General features: G+C 41.2%; 1 protein-coding gene and 1 pseudogene across 1 annotated transcript in view; one reads left to right on the top strand and one right to left on the bottom strand.

Moving 5' to 3' along the window:
- Positions 1-24,244, bottom strand: part of NTRK2 (neurotrophic receptor tyrosine kinase 2) — a 310,504-nt gene that overhangs the window by 180,103 nt on the left and 106,157 nt on the right. The gene's annotated exons all lie outside the window — the stretch shown is intronic.
- Positions 17,671-17,789, top strand: LOC111746744 (annotated as a pseudogene).

Here is a 24,244-nt window from a genome sequence, read left to right as displayed (position 1 = left end):
CTAAAATAACACTAACATATAGTAAAAGCCAGTGCCGCTCTCTGTGCTCAGAGTGCACACTGCCTCTATAACAGCTCTCTGCAAATAAACACTAATCCCTATTTTCACTTTTGCTTTTTGTCATAGAAGCAAAAATCTGCTTCAGATTTCTTTCAGTTAGCAAAAACGGGTACTAATACAGGTCTTTCATAAAAGCAAATTGGTGGAAAGCAAACTTTCTAAAACCAATGGACACCTATATTTGCTAAAGCTTCTTCGGTGCTTGAACAGGGCAAGGACTTCTGATAGGCTTCAGATCTGAGTGCTTGTATAGTCATTCAACAAACACTGAACCTCTTCTAAGTGCTAGTATGACTAATTGCCATGTGATATGTCTCTTGTACCTTGATGTCCAGAGATTTAAACTTTTATTAAATGAATAAATGAGTACTGGGAATCGTTACAGACAATAACTATATTTTGTGACTCTGCTATGTGCCAGATATATACATTCTTAACTATTATTCTTATTTCATAGAAGGTGAAATTGCAACTTAGAGTGGTTAAGAAATAAGTCCACAGCAAAGGCCAGTCAGGGATTTGAACTTAGATCTGCTTGGCACCACACCATGTGCATTCCATTATGCTATCAACCTCTCAAATAAGCTGTATTCTTAAGTGTTGTGGGTTCAATAGTGACCTCCAAAAAAGATATGTCCAATTCTAACCTCTGGAACCAGTGAAGGTGATCTTACTTGGGTAGGGGGAGGGAGGAGAGTCTTTGCAGGTGTAATTAAAGATCTCAAGGTGAGATCATCCTGGATTTAGGGTGGGCCCGAAATCCAATGACAATTATCCATATGAGGAGGAGAGGACTCACAGACACAGAGCAGAAAAGGTGATGTGAAGACAGGAAGCAATTGTAGTGATGTGTCTATAAGCCAAGGAGTGCTAAGGGTGGCCAGCAGGCGCCAGAAGCTAGTTGAGGCATGGAACAGATCCTCCCTCAGACCCTCCAGAAGGAATCAACCCTGTCACAATATCTCAGTTTCATATTTCTGGCCTCCACAACTGTGAGAGAATAAATTTGTTGTTTTAAGTCACCGAGTTTGTGGTAATTTTACGGCAGCCCTAGGGAACTAATATATCAAAACATCCCAGGTCCACTTACTAAAGAAGTTTCCCTCAAAATCTTAGTCTATACAGCTCATAGGGAAGATCAGGCTGTGGTCAGGATCCTATACCTTTACTGGTCTTTCTTACCTCACAGGTTTCCTATTTCCAATCAAGCCTTTCAGCTGGAGTTGTCACACAGCATTACCCAAAAACATGTTCCCATCTCAACAAAAGTGAACTCAACTGAGTATCATATATACTTCATTGGCTTCTTTGAAAACACAGTGAATAGAGGGCCCAGGCTCTCTTCACTGATCATCCAATATGGCACACTACTTATATGGAGTATAGGAAGAAAGGTATCATTTCTGTGTGGGCAATTCTGGGGAAGCTTCTAGGAGGAAGGCAGGAACTGAGCTGGGTCTTCAAAAGGGACAACAGTAATGATAATCATCACAATGCTATCATTTATTGAGTACCTACAACATGTCCCAAGCTGTCCTACTGCCTTGATGTACTTTACCCACTTTATTCTCCTAGTCACTCCACAATGTAGCTAGCTAGCTAACTATATGACACCTTTGCTTTCCTGAGAAGGAATCTGGGACTTGGAGAGTTAAGGGCCAAGTCCACAGTCACCCAATCAATAAGTAACAGGACTCTGACAGATGAATGCATAAAGTGGTGGGAGAAAGAAGGTCAGGCCAGGCAGAGTGAGCAGCTTGGGGAAGAGGGACGGAGGTGGTAGATGTGGAAGACATGGCTGAACAGTCAGGCTGGAGGGAGAATGTTCTGCAGTTCGGATGCCCTTTCGGGGAGCTTGGCCCTAATCTACTTAGCTGTGTACGAGGTGTGTGAGTACAAGACTGACTGGTTCAAGTCTGTATTTTGGGAGAAAAATGTTGGACCCGGGGATGGAAATATGGTGAGAAAGAGCGAGAAGACCAGTCTGCCCCTCTCAAATATGGAGGGCCTGAAGGAAGGCAGAGGTGGTGAGACTGGAGAGGATGGGACAAATGTGAAAGAGATCAGGGAGCAAGACAGTTGGATTGCAGGACAGTTTTCAAAAGGTGACAGCAAGAAAGCTGTCCTGGCTAATGTGGAGGTTTAGAAGGACAAGCAAGGTGTTTTCCACAGCAGAGGACATGGGCCGAGGGCTGGGTGGGTAGCCACAGTGGATTCAGTTTTTAAAAAAACTGCTCTGTTTTTGCCTCCGTGCCCCTCAAACTTCAGGGATGTCTGCTTAGCAGACGGTGCTGCAGCTCCTGTCTTCTCTCTCTGCCTCTGATGGACTTCCTTCAAGGGAGACTGGTTGGCGTTTAGAGGGTCTATCTTTAAGTTAAATACATGAATAGTCTTCAGCTCTCCAAAGGAAATAGTACACTCTAGGTTTGAATCATGCAGAATGTGTAAACCACTGGCCTGCTTCCCAGAAAGGTCCACCTCACCAGCTTCGGGTTGGCCGTGTCTCACAGGCCCAGAACTCAGCACTCGGGTACAGAGTACCCCAAACACTTTCTGCACTTCATCTAGGAAATCATCAAACTCAGATCTGGGAGCGCTTCAGGCTCTTGTGAACGCATTCAGGGCTATCTAGAATTGCCGCCAGTGCCAGTGCACCTTCCTAGTCCCTATGGGCCTGCCCCTGCCATCTCTGAAGGGCCAGACAGTCCTCTCTCCATGCAACCCTAGAAGAAGAGAAAATTTAAGAGTCTGGGACCCACATACCTAGTAGTCAGGGTCTAAGATAATCTGAATTCATACACTTATCTCATTAAGCGGCAGTTAAAAAAGAATGTTAACAAGCACCAAACTTGACTGGAGGCAGAAGACAAGGGTTCAAATCCTGACTCAACCTGTGGTTCTTATTAGCTGTGGGCTTGGAAAAGTCACAGATCTCTGGTGATGGGCCATGCTAGGGTCCTCTGGGTCCACCGTGGCTGCAGTTGTGCACCCAGCCCCTGTAGCAGCCAGCACCTGTTTCTCTTTCCTGGAGGACTGGTCTTGAGCTACTAGAGCCCACTCTTGCCTTTTGGGACCCTCAGCCAGTGATGAGTGGGCATATGAATATGAAAGCCCAACACTCATATCTCTGGGAGGTAACTGCCTCCTCCAGGAGACTATGTTTGAAATGGTTCTCCTGTTAGCACCCCTTTCCCTGTCTTGCTTCCCCTACTCCCCCTGGCTGCCTGGAGCACACCGTTAATAAATCGCTCATATGTGAATCCTGATCACAGCATCTGCTTCCAGGAAGCCCAACCGAAAACGAGTATCTGCTCAAGGCTGTGGTGGAGGAATCATATCTTAAAGCAGCAAGCAGAATATCCATCACGAGGGTCACAACAGGCAAAATCTGGCAAAAAGACATGTTTTGTTTGGCTCACAGAGACTTTAAGAAATGTGACGGGTCTTGCCAACATTTCAAAACAGGGAAATTTCACACAAAAACCCACATCTCCCCTTGTCTTGAAAAATCAGAAGATCCAACTACCCTGAGCCTGCACTCCTGCACAGCAGCACTGGGGGAGGGGGGTGGGGGCGCTGGGGGCTAGTCCCCGCCAACCCACCTACTTGCTCACATCCGTAATTACTGGAGTTGGCAACCTATGGCCCAGTACATATTAAGTACTCAATAAAGTCTGTCAAATCCGAATAAGGCATAGTTTTTCTTGAAAACAATTCAGCTCGAGGGCTGATGGAGAGCAGGGGTGAATAATCGTGTAAGTTCCACTCCAGCTCTTTCCTCATGCCTGGCAAGGCACTGATGTACACTTCCACAAACACTCTTCTGAAAGAAGATGAATCAATGACGAGCGCTGCCATGATAGGAAATTTGTTTGACAGGGAACATGTAATGAAACGAAATAAAATCACTTGTGGTTTCAGTATGCAGGCAAGAAAAACAAAAACAGGTCTTAGTTTCAGATGTTGTTTTATGTTGCCATAAATAAAAGGATGGCTACAGCTCAAAAATGACATTTTAAACATTTCAAAATGTTGACTTGCCTAGCCTGTGTACTTTCTTTTTTTTCTTTAAGAATGATTATAGTTGAAGTCCTTTAAACCAAGGTAGCTGGTAGTAAGTCATTTAAAGAGGCAGAGGTTCCCTTGAGCACTGGAATCCAGCTGTCCAGTCAGGAGTGTTCAGGTTGCTGTCAGATGGCTCAGTATGTGGTACAGAGAGATGGGAGCAGTTGTTACTCAACACCTCAGTTAAGTAGAGGTCAGATAAGAAAGCTCCTGTTTTCTGAGAGAATGCTGTAGACTTCAACTTCAGTGTACATAATTGAGCAAGGGCCCCAGCTACACCCTGAAACCCATCTGTGCTCTGAAATCCATCCCCTCATTTGCACTGAGTCCATCCATGCTGCCCACAGACTGGTCCAGCACCAATGACTGAGAGTGGCAGGACTAAGGCAGACCCATCTTGGAGGACAAGAATGTCCAGCTTTGGCTCTAAGACTCCCTAATAGCCTTGCCCATGCTCCCTTGGAGTAAATTGTCTAAAATGCTTGACTTAACTCTCCCCCCTCCCCCCAGCCCCGTGCTTATTCACTAAGGCCATACTTGCATTCCCACCCTACACTCTCACAGCCGTCTCTGGCTCCTTCTCCATCCCCTCACACAAGAGTTTCTCCTGATTAAAATCTTTGAAGCTTTAATCCCATCTTGGCATCTGCTTCTCGGAGGACACGTTCTGCATTTGAAAATTCCTACTGCCTCTGTTCAGCAAAATCTGCCTACTTTACCGAATAACCAGACTCCCAGCTTCTGTGTGGTTATGTGAATCCAAAGAAGAAAAAAAAAAAACTTTTCAAGAGAATGAGAACTAAGTGCATTAAGAGATTGGATATGGAGTTAAGAGGAGAACAAGAAAAAGAAGGAGCGGAGGGGAGGGGAGGGGAGGAGGGAGAAGGAGGAGACAACTTCTCAGAGTTCCTCCATTGTCACAATTTTATACTCCATAAAAATGGACATGGAGATTCCCGAAACATGACCTATTCACTACTCTAGAAAAAACTCTGAGACTTTGTACATTACCTGACTTGCTCCAGAATCCTAGCTGTTAGATTGCAATTTGAGTAGGAGATGTGCAGTCTCTGAGAGGACTGCTGTCCAAGAAGTCCTATGCGACCACAAAGAAGGCCACACGGTTCTCATTCTCAACACCCCAAACCCAATGTGTCCGACTGTCATTTTGTGGAAAGGCAGAAAAAGAAAAGTACGTGGCCTGTGTGAAATATGTAAACCATGCCTCATAACCAAAGAAAGAAAGAACACAAACTCTCTCTCTCTCTCTCTCTTTCTCTCCCTCTCTCTCGCTCGCTCTCTCTCTCTCTCTCTCTCTCTCTCTCTCTCTCTCTCTTTCTCTCTCTCTCTCTTAAGAGAGTTAATGTTAAATGGAAGTCTTCATGCTGGTTACTTATAATTCACAGCAAAATAGAAAAGAGACAAAATCAGCAGTATCGTTTATAAACCCCAGAAAATGAAAGTTTCCAAGCTGTCATAAATAAGGATGGGAGCATTTGCCAAGTCAGAAATTTTGCCAAGTTTGAAATCCACTCAATCCTTATATCTTGGAGCTCAGAAAAGAACACCAACCTTTGGGGACTTGTAATCATTTCTTCTCAGCAAAACTTTTTTGCTTTTCATAAGGAAGTAAAAACAAAAAGCAAAAAATATGATATGGAAAGTTTTTTAAAGGAGTTGAGAGCATTAAAGCACAGTGAGCACTGGGAAGGCAATAATGGCATAAATTGTATTATGTATTGAGATTAATGTCCTATTTAATCAAATAGGACTTAAGAGTATGCAATATTCCTATTCTGTGTGTGTGTGTGTGTGTGTGTGTGTGTGTGTGCAAGCGAGAGAGAGAGAGAGAGAGAGAGAGAGAGAGAGAGAGAGAGAGAGAAGAAAGTTGTCTTTCCTTGCTAGTGCCTGTCTCTCACACACATAATCTTTTTCCTAGGCACATATACCACCCTCACAATTAATTTTAATGTGTAAAAATTAAAGAAAGGACAAAGTATATTGTACAGGTTTGTGTTGGGTGGAAAGGGAACTAGAGGAAATCATAATAATTTTTTTTTTTTTAAGATAAAAGGGAGAGAGAAAATAGGTTACAAGAGAGGAGATACTTTTTACCAGTTTATACTGAGTCAAGAAGAATTAGAGCCACAGAAATGAAGTGCAGAGGTCTGATGGCTATCTCGGAGCTCACAGACGGGGTCCCCCAAGAGACAAAGAAAGTGCTGACTTCGGAGAAGCAGGGCCAGAGTATGGGTTTTACAGGCAGAAGGGTCTAATTTGTGTGACCTTGGAGAAGTTACCCAACTTTCTAAGCCTTTGTTTCCTCATGTGTGAAATGTAGACAATAACAGCATCAACATTACAGATATTACCATTAGACATATCCTGACCCCTCTCCTTCACTGGAGACATGTTAGTCACCCCAGTGTTCAAACGCACTGAGAAGCCAGCCCACTACCAGCACCAAAGCAATATATGGCATGCAATTTACACAGTGTTTAGAGAAGGAGGATGATGGAGAGGTTTGGGGTCTCCCCCAAATCCAGAAGCCTAAGTAAATGCAGAGAGAAAAATCTGTCAGTGAAGTAATCTTTGCGCAGCCTAAAGCACCCTAATAGGCTATGGCTTGGTTCATTTCAAACCTAGAACTTCCTAAGAAGTAAAACAGTGCTGGTGACTCTTACCACCACCCTCAAGGCTCAAGGGTCTTTAGTGAAATTTCATGAACTTACCTGAAGCTGATTTCTAATCCTTAAAGCAAACAGCCGTGGCCTACGTTTTTATTTAGCAATTCAGCATGGGTAATTACTGCATGATGAGAATTATTAAAAAGAAATGGAAGGTGATGAATAAACACAAAAGAAGTTTCTCCTTGCCTCCTGGGAAACAGAATAAAATTTTTAAAAGAAGAGAGGGAGGAAGAGAACTTATTGTTCATTAGTTTATGATCAGGCAGAGACTTTAATTCAGCAAACAATGGCCCTAGGGTCTTGTGGTGTATGAGATGAGACTTGACCAAATGACTGGAAAATTAGCATGTGCCCTTGGCAATCTCTTTCAGTCACTAGCTGCCAGACGGGACAGTCAGGGACAGGAACGATGACGTGACTGAGCTGCTTAGATGCTGCTCTGTCTCATTGTGTTTCAGAGGCAAGGAGCAGCTCAGGCATTTTCTGTCACCTTGTTCCAATGACTGGATCCTCTTCATGCAGGTGACAGGATGTGTCCTCAAACATACCTTCCCCCCACGCCCCTCTCACTCCACCACCATCAAGGTGGTGTCTCTCTCTACCACTCATCGGAAGTCAGGACGGCCCCAAATGAACAGAAAGTACTCAAGTTCAAGAACAACAAGAAAATTCACTTTAGAACAATCAAAAACAGCACATCCATTTTCAGTTACAATGGACAAAGCAAACGTGCTCTGGGTTTTCATTAATTAATTGGCACTAAATAGATATTTGATGCAACTTCTGTTTCATGAGGTACAATTTTGAAAGCATGTGCGACTTTCACTACCATGCCCTGTACCTGCAAGTCAGGATCTATAGGGCTTGATTAGTGGCACACATAACTGGGGGGTTTCCTGGGACAGTGTACATCTCCCCAGTGACTAAAGTTCACCTTATAATTCTGTTTTGCCACAATAATAATCTCTGCTCAACTGCTAGTGCTGGTAGGAGTGACCACTGGGGCACTTGCATGTCTCTAAGAGTGTTCTAGGCACCTCGCTGACCTCACCCCACTCCTGGCCCTGCTCAATGGTCCAGCACACATAGAGTAGTTGTTCCGAGTGCAGGCACTCAAGCCAGCCTGCTTGAATTCAAATCCTGGTATTATATTCATTAGCTAGGGAATGTGGGACAAGGGCCCTCAGTCAATTTGTTTCTCAGTTTGCTAACATTTATAATGGAAGCAATATTATCAATGGCCACACAAGCTTATACAGAATTAATTAACACATGAATGAATTAACACATTAATATATGTTTTAATACTAAACCATAACATGTGCTTAATACACAGTGAGAAATCAATACCGTTAACTATTACTGCACGTTTTAGATCAGTGGTAAATCTTACCTCAAAATGTGTTAGCAAAAGTGGTAACAATAGTGTAAGTACTTGAAATTAAGTATTAATAAAACTTCATGCTACTCATTTAAAATTATTTAACAACAACGAAAGCCCACATTACAAAATATTTTAAAGAAATGAAATTTTATTACTTCAAACATGAAGTAGCTCCAACTAGGCTAATTGCGTGTTGCCTATTAGAGCTTTTATGAGAAACTACCTCAGGAAGCAGAAAAGAAAAATCTAGTTATTTGTAACTCATTGCCTGTAAACACTTGAAACAAGTCTTTTCTTTCAAGTAATCTCTCAGCCAATTCATTTGTTACTTTTATTCTTAGCCAAAGATTTTCAGATGGATAATTCAAAAGTTAAAGTGAATGTATACTCCATTCAAGTGATCAAAACTTTCGAATTAATCAAGTGAGAACAAAAGAAGCAGACCACATTTGGGATGTGACCTTCAGTGCTATTTTTTCCCAGAATCCTCAAAGTACAGAGCACTATTCATATTCATGAAATGATCATAATACAGGCCCAAGCATATCACATCTTATTATTTTACCAAAATCAAATCTGAGGTAGAATCAATGAACAAGAATCACCTGGGCAGAGAGAAGGATCTGTCAGTGGAATCATGAAAACTCCTGGGAAAACTCCAAAGTGGCCTTCACAGCTTGGACACATCCAGACTGACTGCATGTGAAATTCCCTTTCATCTAGACTCCATTAGTTGTGTCCACACGATCACCATTATAATCAACACATACAAGAGAATCTGTGTGTGACCCGTGGGCATTTACTGAGGCACACCCAAGAACAGTGCAAACCCAAGTCCTTCAAAGTATTTTATTAGCGAAACCAAGGGCCCCTCATTTGCCAGGCAATGTGCTAAGATCTTTACATGAACCATCTTACTTAACTCTCCTAAGAGCCCAGTGGGGAGGCACTACTACTATTATCATCTCATTTTGCAAATGAGGAAACAGGAATGGAGTGGTGAATAACTTTTCCAAGGTTATTTAGCTCATGACAGTAGCTAGGATTCAAACCTGAATAGTCTATGTCCAGTGCCTACCGCCACAAATGATTACATGGCCTCCAGATGACCGATGCAACCTGTTCTCGGCTCAGCAAATTTAGAAGGGTGTTTAGAAAAAAACACAAGTCACCAGCACTAAACAGGCTTTTAAAAGAAGGTCTGTATACTTGGCTTAAGAAGACATCGGGCCACACTGAGTCAGTGTTTCCAATCGCTAGGTCTTCAATTTGGAGCCAAACCCTTTCAAGATTACCAGAAGTGGGCTAAAATGAATCACAGCTGGTGTCCCACAGACCTTGCTGTTAGGTGCTATTTTAAAAGGGGAAAATGAGGAAAGGACAGTGTGGCCAGCTGGGGGATGAAAACAAAAGAGACATGAAGTGTAGGTACCACATTAATAGCTACAGTTCAATAGTATCTTAACGCCATGTCCACTTGTCTTCCTCTCTCTCCCCTTCCATGAAAACACAAGTCATCATGTTATCTGACCACAAAGTCACTTGCAATGCAGGCACAGGGCACCAAGTATACCCTCTCACTGGGACTTAGGTCCTTCCAAGTTTTCAAAATACCAAAGTGTTTTCTCACAAAATGTAGGTTGTTGTTTATTTAATTCTCTTAAACTTTTTCTGTTGTTTTTTTTTTTTTAGTGTTGCCTTTTAGCCAAATAAAAATGTAGCCAATGGCAAGAATCAATAAACAATAAAGGTATAATTCACATTGATGGAAACTAAAGCTTCTTTCTGGGGGGAGATTTATTTCAAAATCTATAGTGGGTTTGGGACTCCCCCCAAAACTCTTTATGACATTTCTCACACTCTTTTTTCTAATACCTTTAGTCTTGAATACCACCAACGACACGTGAGATGAACTATGCCTGAGGAAGAAGGGGACCTACACGAGACCCTAGAGAGAATGCAAGACACATGGAAATGAATTATAAAACTTTATTGGCTTGTTAAAAAAAAAAACATGAATAAATTCAGCAAGTACATTTATGATCTATCCATATGTTAAAACAGCACTTAAAAATAAAATAAAAATGATTATCCACTATTTACAAGAAATGGGAAAAGTGACTTTAAAACCTGGAACATTATGGAGAAAATAAAACAGGGCATGAGAATGATTCACAGGCTGTCTATGGATTACAGCAAATGGATTTCAACAAGAAATGAGTGACACTCAAGAATTTGTCTTTCTCTGGAATCTCTTGCTACTTTTTTCGTTTTTTTTTTTTTTTCCTTTTCAGCTTTATATGACAAATAAAATTTTAAAATATTTAAAGTGTGCGACATGATGATTTGACACACATATACATCATGCATAGTCCCTCTTTCTATTTCACAGTTATGCTCCATTGATAAATGGACTGTCTTAAAATAAAGGTGGTAAAAAACCTTTTCTTTGCTTCTCACACATTTTTTTCTGTGAAAACTAAGACTCCAGACATACTCAATAGCAACCTATCTTGGATACCTACTAATGATTATCCCAAGGCTCCACTGTAACATTAGCCTGAGTTAAACTCAAGAGTGATCTCACTGTCAAAATCAGATGTCTGGGAAGTTCCTTTGGCCCCGAAGACCAAAACAAGGAAATGGGCTGACTTGAGTGGAAAGCTGCCTTCTGTGACAGCAGTTTTTATGTCACTTTCTGGGCTGGGAATTCTGTTAACTTAATTCAGTCTGGCAGCACCCCACAGAAAGTTACATTCATGCTCTGTCCAGGAGAGTCCTTAACCTACCCATATGCCCTTGAATAAACCTGACATGGCCCACGGGCACTGTTGGTGTGTGAACACAGCAAGACACACTTAATAGGAAGACTGCTTCTGTCCTAGTTTCCTTGAGGAGTCAAGTCCACTGACTGGCACAGCCCCAGAGGGCTCCACTGACCTCTACTAGACAGGAATGGCACAGCCCACCAGGCCAGATTCAGCTACCCTGTGAGAACCCTGGATTATATGGAATCAATTCTCTTCAGCTGCTCCCCCTCTGTATCCGGAGTCTTGACAAAACGCAGTGAAATGAGCTTCTCCTGTTGTGTGAGGAAACTGGATGGAAACCAAGGGAGGAGTTCTAGACAGAAAGCACCAGAGTAGGAGAAAGTGTAAATTATCCGCTCTCTGATGAAATGAGAGAAGAGTTAGTTCAGGTCCCCTTTAGTGCTTTGATTCGAATTTGCAATGGGGAAGGTGTATGCAGAGCAACCAATAAAGCAAATAAAAATAAACTCTGTCATGGAGTCTAGAGAGGGAAAGAAAGAGGAGGAGAAGGGAAGAGAAAAAGGAGGACGAGAGAAGAAAGAAGGGAGGATGGAGAAGGGAGGGGAAGAGAGAAAAAGGTCAGGGATTTTAAGCAAATAAAAAGAAAAGAAAGAGAAAACAGGAGAGCCTCCATCATGGCAGCCTAATAATGGCAGCCTCTGCTCTGTCTGAGGAGGGGTTTCAAGTCCTAACAACTCTGGGTGTAATTCAGGATAACTTGAAGGGTTGGAGCCCCAAACAGGCTCCCTCTGTGCTCTGTTATGGGCTGATGCTGGGATTGTTTAGTTCTAGTCTTTGCTCTCCACTTTTGGGTCAAAATGAAATCAGTTTCTGCTGGAGATCAGGAGTAAAAACCCCTGAATTGTCTTTAAAGTATGTGGCGATTCGTTTTTCCTGTTGAGAGATAGACCTTCTTTGGCCTCAGACTGATGCCTCATGTGACAAAAGTGGGAGTCCCTTAGTCTATCTCAGCTGCCTTGTAGGGTCTCGGGGGGACCTGAGGCAAGATACAGGGCTTGAACCACGCCTCTTGAAGATGACACACCTGTTTTCCATTTACCATTGGCCACACCAGTACATTAAGGACACCTGCGAAAAGGAGCTGTGTGCTTTCCCCTGAACTTGGTGGCACCTGAGCGGGCCAGGTGACATGGACACTGGTGAAAGGAAAATCACATCAAACAAAACAGGGAGAAAGGACTCACTGGGTGGCCTGTGGACACATGGAAATGGGGCTGGTTGGGGTATGAAAGGCAAACAATGCTGCAAGAGAGTCCCAGGCAGGGAGAGTAAGCCACGTTCCCAGCTGGCGGAAGGCACAGGAGAGCCCCAGGATCACTGAGGTGCTTAACTCAGTGGTGATACAGCTTTCAATGGCGATGCCGGGAAGTGTTTTTGCAAAGGAAAGACAGAAGGATACAGTGAGAGAACAATGATTTTGCTTTAAGACAAAAGTAACAAACTGGCAGCCCACAGACCTGTTTTGTTGGCCTACATAACATTTTAAAAATAACCAAGCCAACTTTTTAAAAATAGAGACATTTCACATAAAAGTCCAGGTTTCAAGTTGCTCTTAAAGAGTCAGAAGCTTTGGAAACCTGGGCCCACATTCCCAGGAGGCAGGAGTTGGCTGGGGCTTGGTGACAGCTGTCCCTCTGGAGAGGCGGGTGTTCACTCACCCAGTGCACAGCTTTCATTTAGGGTACCTGCCTGGTCCTGAAATGCCATGTCCTTGCTGGAGGGCGACAGATGTGATTTCAGCAAAAATGCTGCTTGTCCGTTTCCAATGTTACGAAAACACATGTTGCATGTCATTAGGAAGCTCGATAAAGATTTCTTGTAGGGGCATTAAAAGAAAAAGAATGAAAGGGGGTGGTCTAGAGTATAGACACGAGAAGCTATGTTACTCATTGTGGTCTTCAGAGACTTTAAAAAAATGAAAAGCGAAGAAGTCAAGAACCATATGAAACAATTTTCTAACAGCCTGCTGTTTTCATCGTTCCCTAGGAGATGTCAACTGCTGTTTGATATATTAAATTGCCTTATCTGTCCACTTCTCTCCATTTTAAAACAAAAATCTACCCTGCCATTCGTCTAGCTGTTGAGTACAAATATCCTTTTTCCCCCTTTTGGGTCTGGGAAACTTATAAAAATAGTCCTTAAACAATTCATCACCTTTTTATGGCTCCGTGGAACAACATAAAAGCTTTAAAAAAAAAAAAATTGAATGGCCGATACTTAAGAACCACAGCCATCCTGACTGCTTCTGCCTGGCTTACGGTTTGAATTTCACTTTTCTTTCAGGGTTCAGGGTTTCTGCAATTAGCTGGCCTTGTTGTAAATCAACACCTTTGAAAAAGATCAAAATCTAAGCAGTGACAGGAACTGTCATTTAGCAACGCACAAGAAAATGGCAATTCAGAGATATTCGGACCTCCCTACACCAAGGGCCAGCTGCTCTCACACTCAAATGTTTTACTGGAAAGAAAACTTTTGAGAAAGAGGAGCCTGTTTATGCTTTGCCCCTTTTGGGCCTGAGTTTGGAATAGCCAAGTTAAATGCTGTAATCCATAGGACTCTGGAATGTCGGCATCAAGCAATACCATATTTAGTGGCTAATGTAAAGGACAGAGTACAAAATATTCATCATGGATAATCTTTTTATATCGAATGGTGCCTAAATGGATCCTGGTTTATTAAGATGAATGCCTTGGTTACACGGGATTCAAAACAACATTTCCAAACATGTTAGACTAGTTAAAAATCTATAAATCCTTATTGCCGAACTGCCAAATTTGAGAAACTATTTCCAAAAAGGAATTAAAAAAAAAAAAAAGTCAATAAGTTTCCAATTCAGCCATGGCTTCCACGTGCATGCCTTCACAGTCAGAGCCGATCGTGTTGTCAAAGGAAAAGCTCCAGGCCTGGCTCCGAAGGCTGTCTAACAAGAAAGGTGTGTGGCGAGGTGGGCCAGGGGCAGACAAACCTGTCTTTGGGACAGGGATCTTACCTGGAGCAGACTGAGCAAAGTGAACAAAGGTCGCTGCAATGGCCAAGTGAGTGAGACAGGGGACCATGGTAAGACTAAGGCAGGGATGCAGGATTCTGTAGCTGTAAAGCTGCCCTCTCAGCAATGAAGCTGGGCAATATAAAGCACATATTCTTTTTTGCTCTGCCACCTCTGTGCTGCTGGGGTCAGGCAAAGCTGTCCTGCCCGTGAAAACCCAGCAATAGTGTAGTGTGTTGTAGGGGGACTGTCCTACTCACAATATCATCTCCTGCTCACAGCAGGCCAGCCATTTTGCTCACAGGCCTTTTCAGAGTAAAAAAGCTGCAGTTCTGTCATGGGAACAGCATGAGATGCTGTGGCCTTGTCACTGGGCAAACTTCTAAAAAGCAGGTGGATCACAGAGGGCAAATAAAAGGATATATGCACAATATGCATACATTTATTTCACTCTTAGTTGTTCTGAAACTGACTATACTTAATCTAAATCTACAGCCCCCCTCCACGCCCCCCACCCCACACCGCAAACAAATAGCTTCTCTTTTTTTTTTTTTGCCATTAAGGAAACTTTGAGGAAATCATTAGCGTTGACTGCATGACTCTGGGCCTTATTGTCAGTGAAGGAAAGAACCTCTCAGTGACATCACCAAGTCCCCACAACAGCGACTGTGCTGTAGATGAAAAAATGAAATTTTCTGAATTCAATACTGATTAAACAACAGAAGACGATGCTAAACATATGTTAAATGGAGATTACAGCTTAGTGTGCACTTACACCTGTCCCTAAATTTAGATATTTTTTTTACTTTCTAGTTCATCTTTAATAAACAGAAACAATAAAATCAAATACATTTCCAGTAGAGTCAAATAGCACATCTTTCAGAGGACAAGCACAATCCAATGGAATTTCATTTCAATTCCGTATTTGAACGATTGTAAGAACAAAACGAAAGCATTAATTTAAGATGTTTTCTTGAGTTTCTGCTTAGCTGCCTGTGAGCTGCCTCAGCACTGGCGTTCCCCAATCACAGCTCACGACATCGGCAGGCTCCGTGCAGCACTCCTGCAAACACCGCCCATTTCTACCAGAAAAAACCAGATAAGCAGTACTTCCCGGGAGAAGCCAATGCCAGTCCCAAGAGTCCAGCTTAGAAGGCAGCATCAACCAACAAGCACCACAGCCCCTCTCTCTGTCTTTGCCTTTATTTCAGCTACCCATCCAGTGGGATCTTATGAAACAAAACAAAACCTAAAAGAAACACAAAATAAAACATAAGTCATGCTCAAAAGAAAAATCAACGGAAATTAACATACAAGTACAATCGCTTTTAAAAGAACATAATAAATAAACATCAAAATCAAGACACGACATGGACTACATTTTAAAACATAAAGCAATGTATAATAACAGAACAGAAATTGGGAGAAAATGTGCATCTCATTATTGAGCAACTTAGTTTTAAACTCAAAACCAATTTTATATGGCACATGAAGCATGGGAAAGAAACATTAAGGATTTCTGCACACAGCTCCATCCACGACTGTATCAGATATTAACCCTTTAATTTAAGGAAGAGAAATCGGTGAACAATATAGATGACCACTGAAGAATTTTTATGTATAAGGACAAAAATAAAACTCAACAACAAATATCTCCCCAAAATCTTAATTATTATTATCTGCCTAATTTTAATAACTGTCTGGATTTAATTGGTGAAATACTGAACTACACACAGATTTCAGTTCCTTTTATAATTAACTAATTGCCTAAATTTAATCAAGCACAACAGCATATATATGACACATACATATATAGAGATGTAATACGCATTAACTAATTGCCTAAATTTAATCAAGCACAACAGCATATATATGACACATACATATATAGAGATGTAATACGCATTAACTAATTGCCTAAATTTAATCAAGCACAACAGCATATATATGACACATACATATATAGAGATGTAATATGCATTATATCACATATGATATATAGCATACAACATGTAGTATGTTGCATGTATATATTATGTATATAAGACATAGTTTATATGTATGTTACATACAATATATATAAAACATAATATATGTAATACTTAATATTAACTCTGCAAACATTTCCTGAGCACAGACCAAATCATAGTCACTGTAAGAGATGATACACAATTAAAGAAAATGGAGTTCCTTGACCTCAATACTTCATCGTCCAGCAGATGGGAAAAGGTAATTAAACAACTTCCACAATAAATAATGGCTAATCTACTTCGTGCCAGGCTCTCTTCTAAGCTCTTTGTCCAAAGTAGCTCTTTTAATTTTGCAATAACCCTATAAAACAGGTTCTATTATTGCTCCCTCTTTACTGGTGAGAAAACTGAGGCCCAGACAGTGAAGCAGCTTGCTCAAGGTCTGACAGCTGGTGTGCGATGGAGCTCAGATTCCAACTCAGAAAATCAAATTCCACGGCCACCCTGCCATGTTCCTGTGCAGGGAAGACAAACTCTCTCTGAACTTGCTCATGAAAACCCAGCTGGAACAAGGAAGATTCTATTACATATAATTCTGTGTGCAATTTGCATGACTCTTCATCAGATTCATAAGTGATAAAATAGATGGCATTGTGGTAGAAACCGCCAAGATGTTTTCAAGTTCAGCTTTGGGAGGCGCTTCTAAACCCAGCCCTCCAGACTCTCGATCTTCCTCAACCTGGTGTCTGGTCTGCCAAGTGCTGGTGTCATCTGCCTCCAGAGCTGTAATTACCACCACCAATCTGTATCATCATTTACAACAACACTACGGAGCTTACTTCCATGGCATTTCTGTCTCCTGCCCTTCCAAGTCTCTTGGTATGGACGCCAAACACAGTTTATGGATTTAATCACCCACAAAGCACTGAGAATTTAGAAGGTATGTTGTGACACTGATTAGTTCTCCTTCGTATCTGTTTCTATTCTCTAAAAGTTTAGCCTCCAGGCAAACACAAGCCGTACTGGTTTAGAAGCACTATGGTATATCATACGAGCGCGCCAAATTAACCACTGAACACCTTAATTATTCCATCAGGTTTGAAGAGGGTGACTCTCAAATTCCTTCCTAGTGAAACAATAAGATTAATAATGGGATGTTAAGTTTGCCAACAAAAACAGGAAAAACTTGGTGATACAAATAGAAGGCATCACTCCCAGACAAAAAGATTTCTTGACTCAATGTACTAGTTTCTCTGCACACACAATTTTGAAAGGCATTTGATTAAAAAATAATAATAACAAAAAGATTGAACTGCAAATGCAAGCCTTATTTCCAATGGGTTTACGGCACAGGAACCCTAAGAGTTTACTGCTGTCAGAATGTCTACAGCAGGAACCAGGCCATTCTTCCTTTGCTTCCATTTGGCATTTTTCTCTCCAACGCTCCTCCAAGCTCTTTCATATTACAATTGGAAAACAGTTTTGCTCTGCTAGATGCAATTCTTTTGGACTGCCATTTACTCAGGGTGCAACGGCATTTGCCCCTATTTAGAGTGATATCGGGTATCTCTCATTAACCTCCTTCTGCTTTGCCTTTTGTGATGTATCCTTCTCAAAGAAGCATACCTCAGTTCCACATGCCCATATGATAAAAACAAGTAAAGCCACCGTAAAAACACATGCAGTCTACAGCCATGCCACCCTAAACAAGCCTGATCCCATCTGATCTCGGAAGCTAAGCAGGGTCGGTCCTGCTTAGTACTTGGCTGGGAGACCATCTAGGAAGTCCAGGTGCTGTAGGCACAAAAAATTTTTTTAAAAAAGGGATTGTAAGCTGACAAGATCCTTGCAATCTGTGAGGTCAACCAAAGGTTACCTCAACTAAAATAAAATAAAATAAAATAAAATAAAAAGTCTAAAAAAAAAAATACATGCAATATCTTCCTTGTGAGAAAATGCCAGCCTGTTACAAGGATCAGCAATATGCAAAGTCTGCATTCAAACCATCGCTACTACCACCCCTCACCTCAAGGAAGGCAGGTCGGCCTCCACTCAATACCCTTTATCTTCAAACATTGTTGATACACTAAAGATACGCCATCAAATATTGAAAAATCAGTTTGATTTAAAGATTTGAATCTAAGGAAATGTATCCAGTGCTTAATATTCCTAAGGGGTTGATAGTAAAATTCAATCAGGGTCCCAATCTACCTACCAGGAGCTCATGACTTTTGCCCTCTCGTGTTATGAGAAACTCAAAAAAGGGGTCACAAAATGATATAAAACAATAGATAATTATTTTCTCCTAGTGAGGGGGAAAGTTTTTAGACCACAACAAATGGCTGAACATCTTGTGGGTTTAGCAGCCAAACGAGCTGTCTAGCTTCAGAGCCTGAAATATAGATATTTTGACAAAGTGACATTCTGAAGCATTTGCAGCATTCCGATGGTGCATGGCAGTTATTGTGAGAACAGTTCCTTTATCAAAAACAACCTTAGAGAAACTTTGCCACCGCTGCTTACATTAGCTGAGCTAAATAAGAACAAGGATAAAGCAGATGTTATCTGAGAAATATGATGTGAAGTTGAAAGCAGAGAAGAAAACCCGGATGTGTCCTAAAACTCAGTCTCTGCTATTTGCTGATTCTGAATCTCCTCGCTGACCTCTTCAAAGAGAGGGACTGGGGGAGCTGAAGGTCAGTGAAGCGCTGTGCTTTCTTTACCATTGGTTTCCGACTCATTTAGATTTATTTACATTCAAACGTGCACACATTTTCCTCTTATTACTCAGAAGCAATCAACCATAAAATGGCAAGGATTTGCAGTATATTTAAATTAGCAGCAATTTATCTGGAGCAAAAAGGAAAACTGCTGAGTCGAAAGGAAGTGAAGGGAATGGAAGAAAGATGCAGCTGCTATCTGAAAAAGCCAATCTTACCATATCTGTTATTTGGAGAGTTCAAGTAGAAAAATGCCATCTTGGGAGTCTGCATGGATGGGGCCACTTAGGAGACCGTATGGTGCCTACAATAAAGAGGCTCACCTTCATTGGAGAGCAAAGCAAATGCTCTTTGAGCCTTCTGGGAAATGTTTACTAAGTAAGATCAAAGAATAAACTCCTATGTGTTCTCATAACATCAGGTGCCTGAAAAATAGTGGGTGTAAAAAGCTTTCTATCACAGTTACACTTGAGCTAAGTGCAGTTCCGCCTCATTTCAGCACCTGGGCTTAAACACCGCTTGCCCAAATTTCACATTTGGGGAACATTTAAGATCTGTTAGTTGTTGCACCAACCAACTATTGCTGTTTTGTCTTTTCTATTTTACAGGGGACTCACTCAACCCACATGGCCATTGTGATATGTCCAAGGTCACCAGGGAATAGAGTGAGAGAGCTGAAATCTAAACTCGGAAATTCTGGATTGTCAGTTCATCTTTTACGACTGTATCACCTGCTTCTGTAGCAAAATTTTCCAAACATATAAGCTTAGGTCCTGGTGCATCCTTCTCTGTGCTCATTCTAGAAGTTGCTTAACCATCCTTCAGACACCCCTTTTGCTTCTTAAGGATGAGCTTTGTCCACACACCATCTCTTTTCCTAAGACCTCTTTCCATTTTAGCTATTCTTGAAGGTCCAGTTCAAAAGAGGTCTCCTGTGAGTATTTGGTTCACTGGTCTCATAACTTCCACAGCATCTTCCATCCATTCACTTGGCTTCCTTTTATACATTTTAAAACTTGTATTTCTCTTCTGTTTGCTTCCTGCATCCCAGACTATAAGCCACAGTAGGACAGAAAGAACATGTCTACAGGTCTTCTATGCCCTATGCCACCTTGCTTAATTCCCAGGACTGAATGCTTTTAAGTTTCAAAACAGTAATGTCTAAACTTTGAGCTTTATTGAAGAACTTTGATGTATTCAACAACGGAACCAAAATGGAAGGGAAGGGTGGACACAAGAAAAGTAGATCTTCAGTTTCTTACTGGCAACTGGGTTAATCAGCTCACCTCAATATTTGCTCAGAAGTATATTGAAGGTTACAGTTAGATACGTGGATACCCATCAAGTGCCTCCTGAAGCATTTTCAGCTCCTAGGGATTAGGTGCTAAACAATTTATTCTAATTCTTGTGATGAACAAAATGACAGTGGCTGTAGGAGTGGGATGAAGAAAACTGTTGTCTATTTGTTAGCTGGGGGAGAAAAACTAAAAATAAATGGTTGAGAATGGTCAGCAAGGCTTTTAAAGCTCTGGTTCGACTATGCAAAATAAAGTTTAGTTTCACGAGCTAAAAATTAAAGCAGAAAACACGAAGTTCTTGGCAAAGCTTGAATGTGTAAGGAAAGCCAAAGCTATTGCACAATGAAAATTCAATGATTCTAAGGAAGATGTGATCTGATCAGCAAGGCCTGATAACAAAAACCCAAGGGCTCAACCACTACCGGTGCTGAGGCTTCACATAGGATGGACAGCACATCCAAAACTGATGTCATTGCCTCTATCTGTGGAATCACATAAAAATATTGTAAGTGGAGTAAAAAGAAAAAGATGGAGTTCATGGTTTGAGGGGCATTAAGATACTCGAAAGACTTTCATAACAACCGCATTGAGATATCCAAAGCAATCTATTGTTCTCCTGTGGGTGTGTCTAGCCTCTGGCTTACTTCAACATATAAATATTGCAAAATCTATAGGGTAGCTCTTTGCAGCATGAAATGACATCTCCTTCAAGACATTGTTTCACAATTCTCAGACCAGAGAGGCTTACCAGTGACTCAAACGTTCAGGACACATAAGCATGGCATTATAAATTTCACTATGGAAGAGCATATTTTTGTACTGCCAATACAGACTTGTGTCTAGATTTGTTTTGCCAAAATATTCTAACCAGTGAATCCTCTTATCATGTAAAGCCAGAGTACTAGAACCTACGGTGTCCAAATAGGAAACAAATGACATAAAACCAATTGCTCAATTTACCTGTAACTATGTAAGACCTGCAAGAACTTCAAATACAAACAACTGAAATTGCTTGGCTCTGATCAATTTTGGCTGACACCATGGCACACAGACAAAAAATGAATCTGGGAATAAATTTCTAGAAAAGTAAATAATGCATAAAACAAGCAGAGAAAACAAATGGATATGGGTCAGCCAGCGCCTCTCTGATGATGATGATGATGATGATGATGATGATGATGATGATGATGATGTTGATGATGATTGATGATGATGGTGAAGATGAAAGCAGGAGATGGAAGGTAGAAGAACAGAAGGAGGAGACTTAAAGAAAAAGCAGTTGTTGTTGATGCATTTGGAGACCTCAAGCATGCAAAAAGAGTGACCACAATTATTAGAGAGTGAGGTAATAGGGCCTTAGAGCAGGACTAAAAGTATGGGTCCAAGTTAAAGATGATCCTAGAAAGAAGAGAGTAGGTAAAAATAAAACTTGTCCTGACTACCACATTTTCCTTAGGCACTACAAGCAAGACTTCAGAAATAGAATTTGAAGATCTTTAATATTTATGATGCTTACTAAGAAAGCAAAAACCAGGGGCTTTTTGTGTGCACTGTGTCCCTGCTTATTGTTGTGAAGCCCAGATGTCAGATCTACTAATGGTTCCAATTAAGCATACAGAGGGTCAAAGAAATTACCTTCACTTGAATAGAGGTACCTTATAAATCTCATCTCCATTTAAATTACCTAAGTGCACAAGATAATGAAACCTTAGCTAAGTATCAAGCATTCCAGCATGCAAAACAAAGATAGGCAGGGTTGGCAATCCCCATGAACTAACTACAATAAACACGAATTACCCAAAACTTCCCAAGAGCAGGATAAAAAGCAAAGCTTTTGTTCAGTCTGGCAACAGACATTTTGGAAGGTAGGCTGCCATCCTATGGCAGACAAGATGAAACTATCAAAGCCTGAATTCTGAGGACTTAGTGCCAGCTCTTCAAGGAGTCTAGTTGGTGTGGCCACTGCCCATCTTTGTCATGGTTTACTTCTGGTCACAAAAACATCACCAAACTTCTAAATAAAGACCCAAAATACTTCTAATAGTAAACATTGGGGGAAAAGAAAACAAAACATGAGGTATACATACAGGTAAGAAAGATTAATAAAAACAAGTAAGATAAGTATTTCTCAACCTGCTTTCTACAGCTCAGGGTCACCAGGGCCTCTCCTGGCAGCCTAGGGCACCAGGCAGGACCCAGCACAGGATGCCCTTCCACTGCAGGGCACACTCACACCCAACCAGACAGGGACAATTTAGACACGTCAATTCACCTCGTGTGCACATCTTTGGGACATGGGAGGAGACCGGACTCCCTGGAGAAAACCCACGCAGACGTGGGGTGACTATACAAACTCCACACAGACAGCAGCCCCAGCCGGGAATCAAAAATTTTTTTTCTAATCAACATTATAATGAAACAATGCTGAACAAAAGGACATTATTCAAGGACCTGCCATGCTTCTTTGCATTCAGCCTTTTATCTAGAGAAGTGAATGTGCCTAAACTCAAAGTCAGGGAAGATCATGGGGTGGAAAGAGGTCTTTCATCCAAACATTCCCTTTTCTCTGGTACTTTTTCCCCAGGACAGCCATTAGCAACAGGACTTCCAAAATCTCAGAAGTTACCTCACTAGAAAAAGAATTAAAAGGCACCTCTCTATGACAGAATCTGAGATGTGATGGGGAATGTGGGTTGAAATGGTGGTTCATCCTGCCCTTGGTTGCTCTACCTGGAACATTACTTGACACTGCTCTGTAAAGCAAAATTTAAAGTCCCAGATCAGATCTGATTTAAAGTCCCAGATTGGACTCTGCAGAAGTGGATCCAACTCAAACTCCAATAAGCATCCCTATTTATTAAGAAATGTTTGACAGTCAGAAAGAGTACTGTTTGCACATCAAGCAGAACCATCAAGATTCTGGCACCACAGCCAATCACTATGCATGACCCTTAGGAGCAGCAGGTGACCCACTTTGAAAAGCCTCAGTAAAATGGAGAGCTTATTCTATTCTCAATTTGGAAACTTGAAAAGTGCAAAGTGAACGCCAGGGTCACAGCTTATACACATTCAGACTGAGGCAGCCAAAAGAACCTCCAACTTGACTTAAGTTAAGCCTGCAGTAGACGACTCTGCTGTTAGTGACATTTTTATTTGCTCAGAGTTCACTTTGCAAAAAGCCCACACTGCTAAGCCATCCCATCTCACTATCCTTACTAACACCTCAACAATGTCTTAGAGCAGCTGAATGTGTGCCAACCTCAGTAGTTTACCCAGCAAAACCTCCTTCTGCAAGACAAGAAAGATTCTCTCTATTCCTTGATTCTTTCATGTTGGAACACAGCAAGTCCTTTCATAATTCTTTGGTCTTGGTACAATTTATTCATGGAGAAAACTCTGGATTTTAAAAAGCATGCATTTTATTTTTATACACACACACTTTCTTTTTTAAATAAAGTATGCATGGCAGATATGGCACACCAAATATAACAGCTTGGTTAAGAACTATAGCAGCCATGCCAAGAATGAACCAGAACCAAGACACTGGAAAAACAATGCATTCTAGATATTTTTTTAAATGAAAATTTAATGTATGCAAACATCTAAAATTCCTTCAAGAAATACTTTCCAAAACTTACAGGAAGTTCTTTGCTAAGTCAAACTGATTAAAAGAGAAAGGCTGTTTACCTTGTAACCTTACACACATTCTTAGTTCGAAACAGCAATCACCCTGTACGCAAGCGCAAGAGGCATTCAAAGACATGTCATGGACAAATGCATTGCCTTATTTGAAAGCAGTAAAAAGTTTTAAATGTCACATAGATAAAAAGACAGTATAATTACATGTGCATAGCAGGATGACTGGATTATAAATTAGTTTTTCTTTCATTCTTCATAATTATGGTCATTTACCATCCACTGTTTAACTATACAAGATTCTAAAACTTTACTTACAGCTACTATTGGAATTAGAATTTTAGTAAGTACAGACACCCTGCATATTTATCTTCCTTGACAATTATGTGCTAAAGGATTCATTTCCATGGTGATGCCTGCTGGTTGGCTGTTTAGACAGCGAGAAACAGTCTGAAGCCAAACAGATCTGAGTTTGGATCCTGCCCCTGACACTCCTGAGCTGTGTAACCCTGGCCAACCCCAGATCTGAACCTCAGTTACTCAACTCTAAAACAAAAATGAAAAAAATCTGACATATTGTGATGACCAGAATTAACACCGTCCA

The sequence above is a fragment of the Pteropus vampyrus genome, unplaced genomic scaffold (genome assembly GCF_000151845.1).
Source record: "Pteropus vampyrus isolate Shadow unplaced genomic scaffold, Pvam_2.0 Scaffold199, whole genome shotgun sequence".
NCBI lineage: Eukaryota > Metazoa > Chordata > Mammalia > Chiroptera > Pteropodidae > Pteropus > Pteropus vampyrus.
This window is presented reverse-complemented; position numbering and strand designations above follow the sequence as displayed.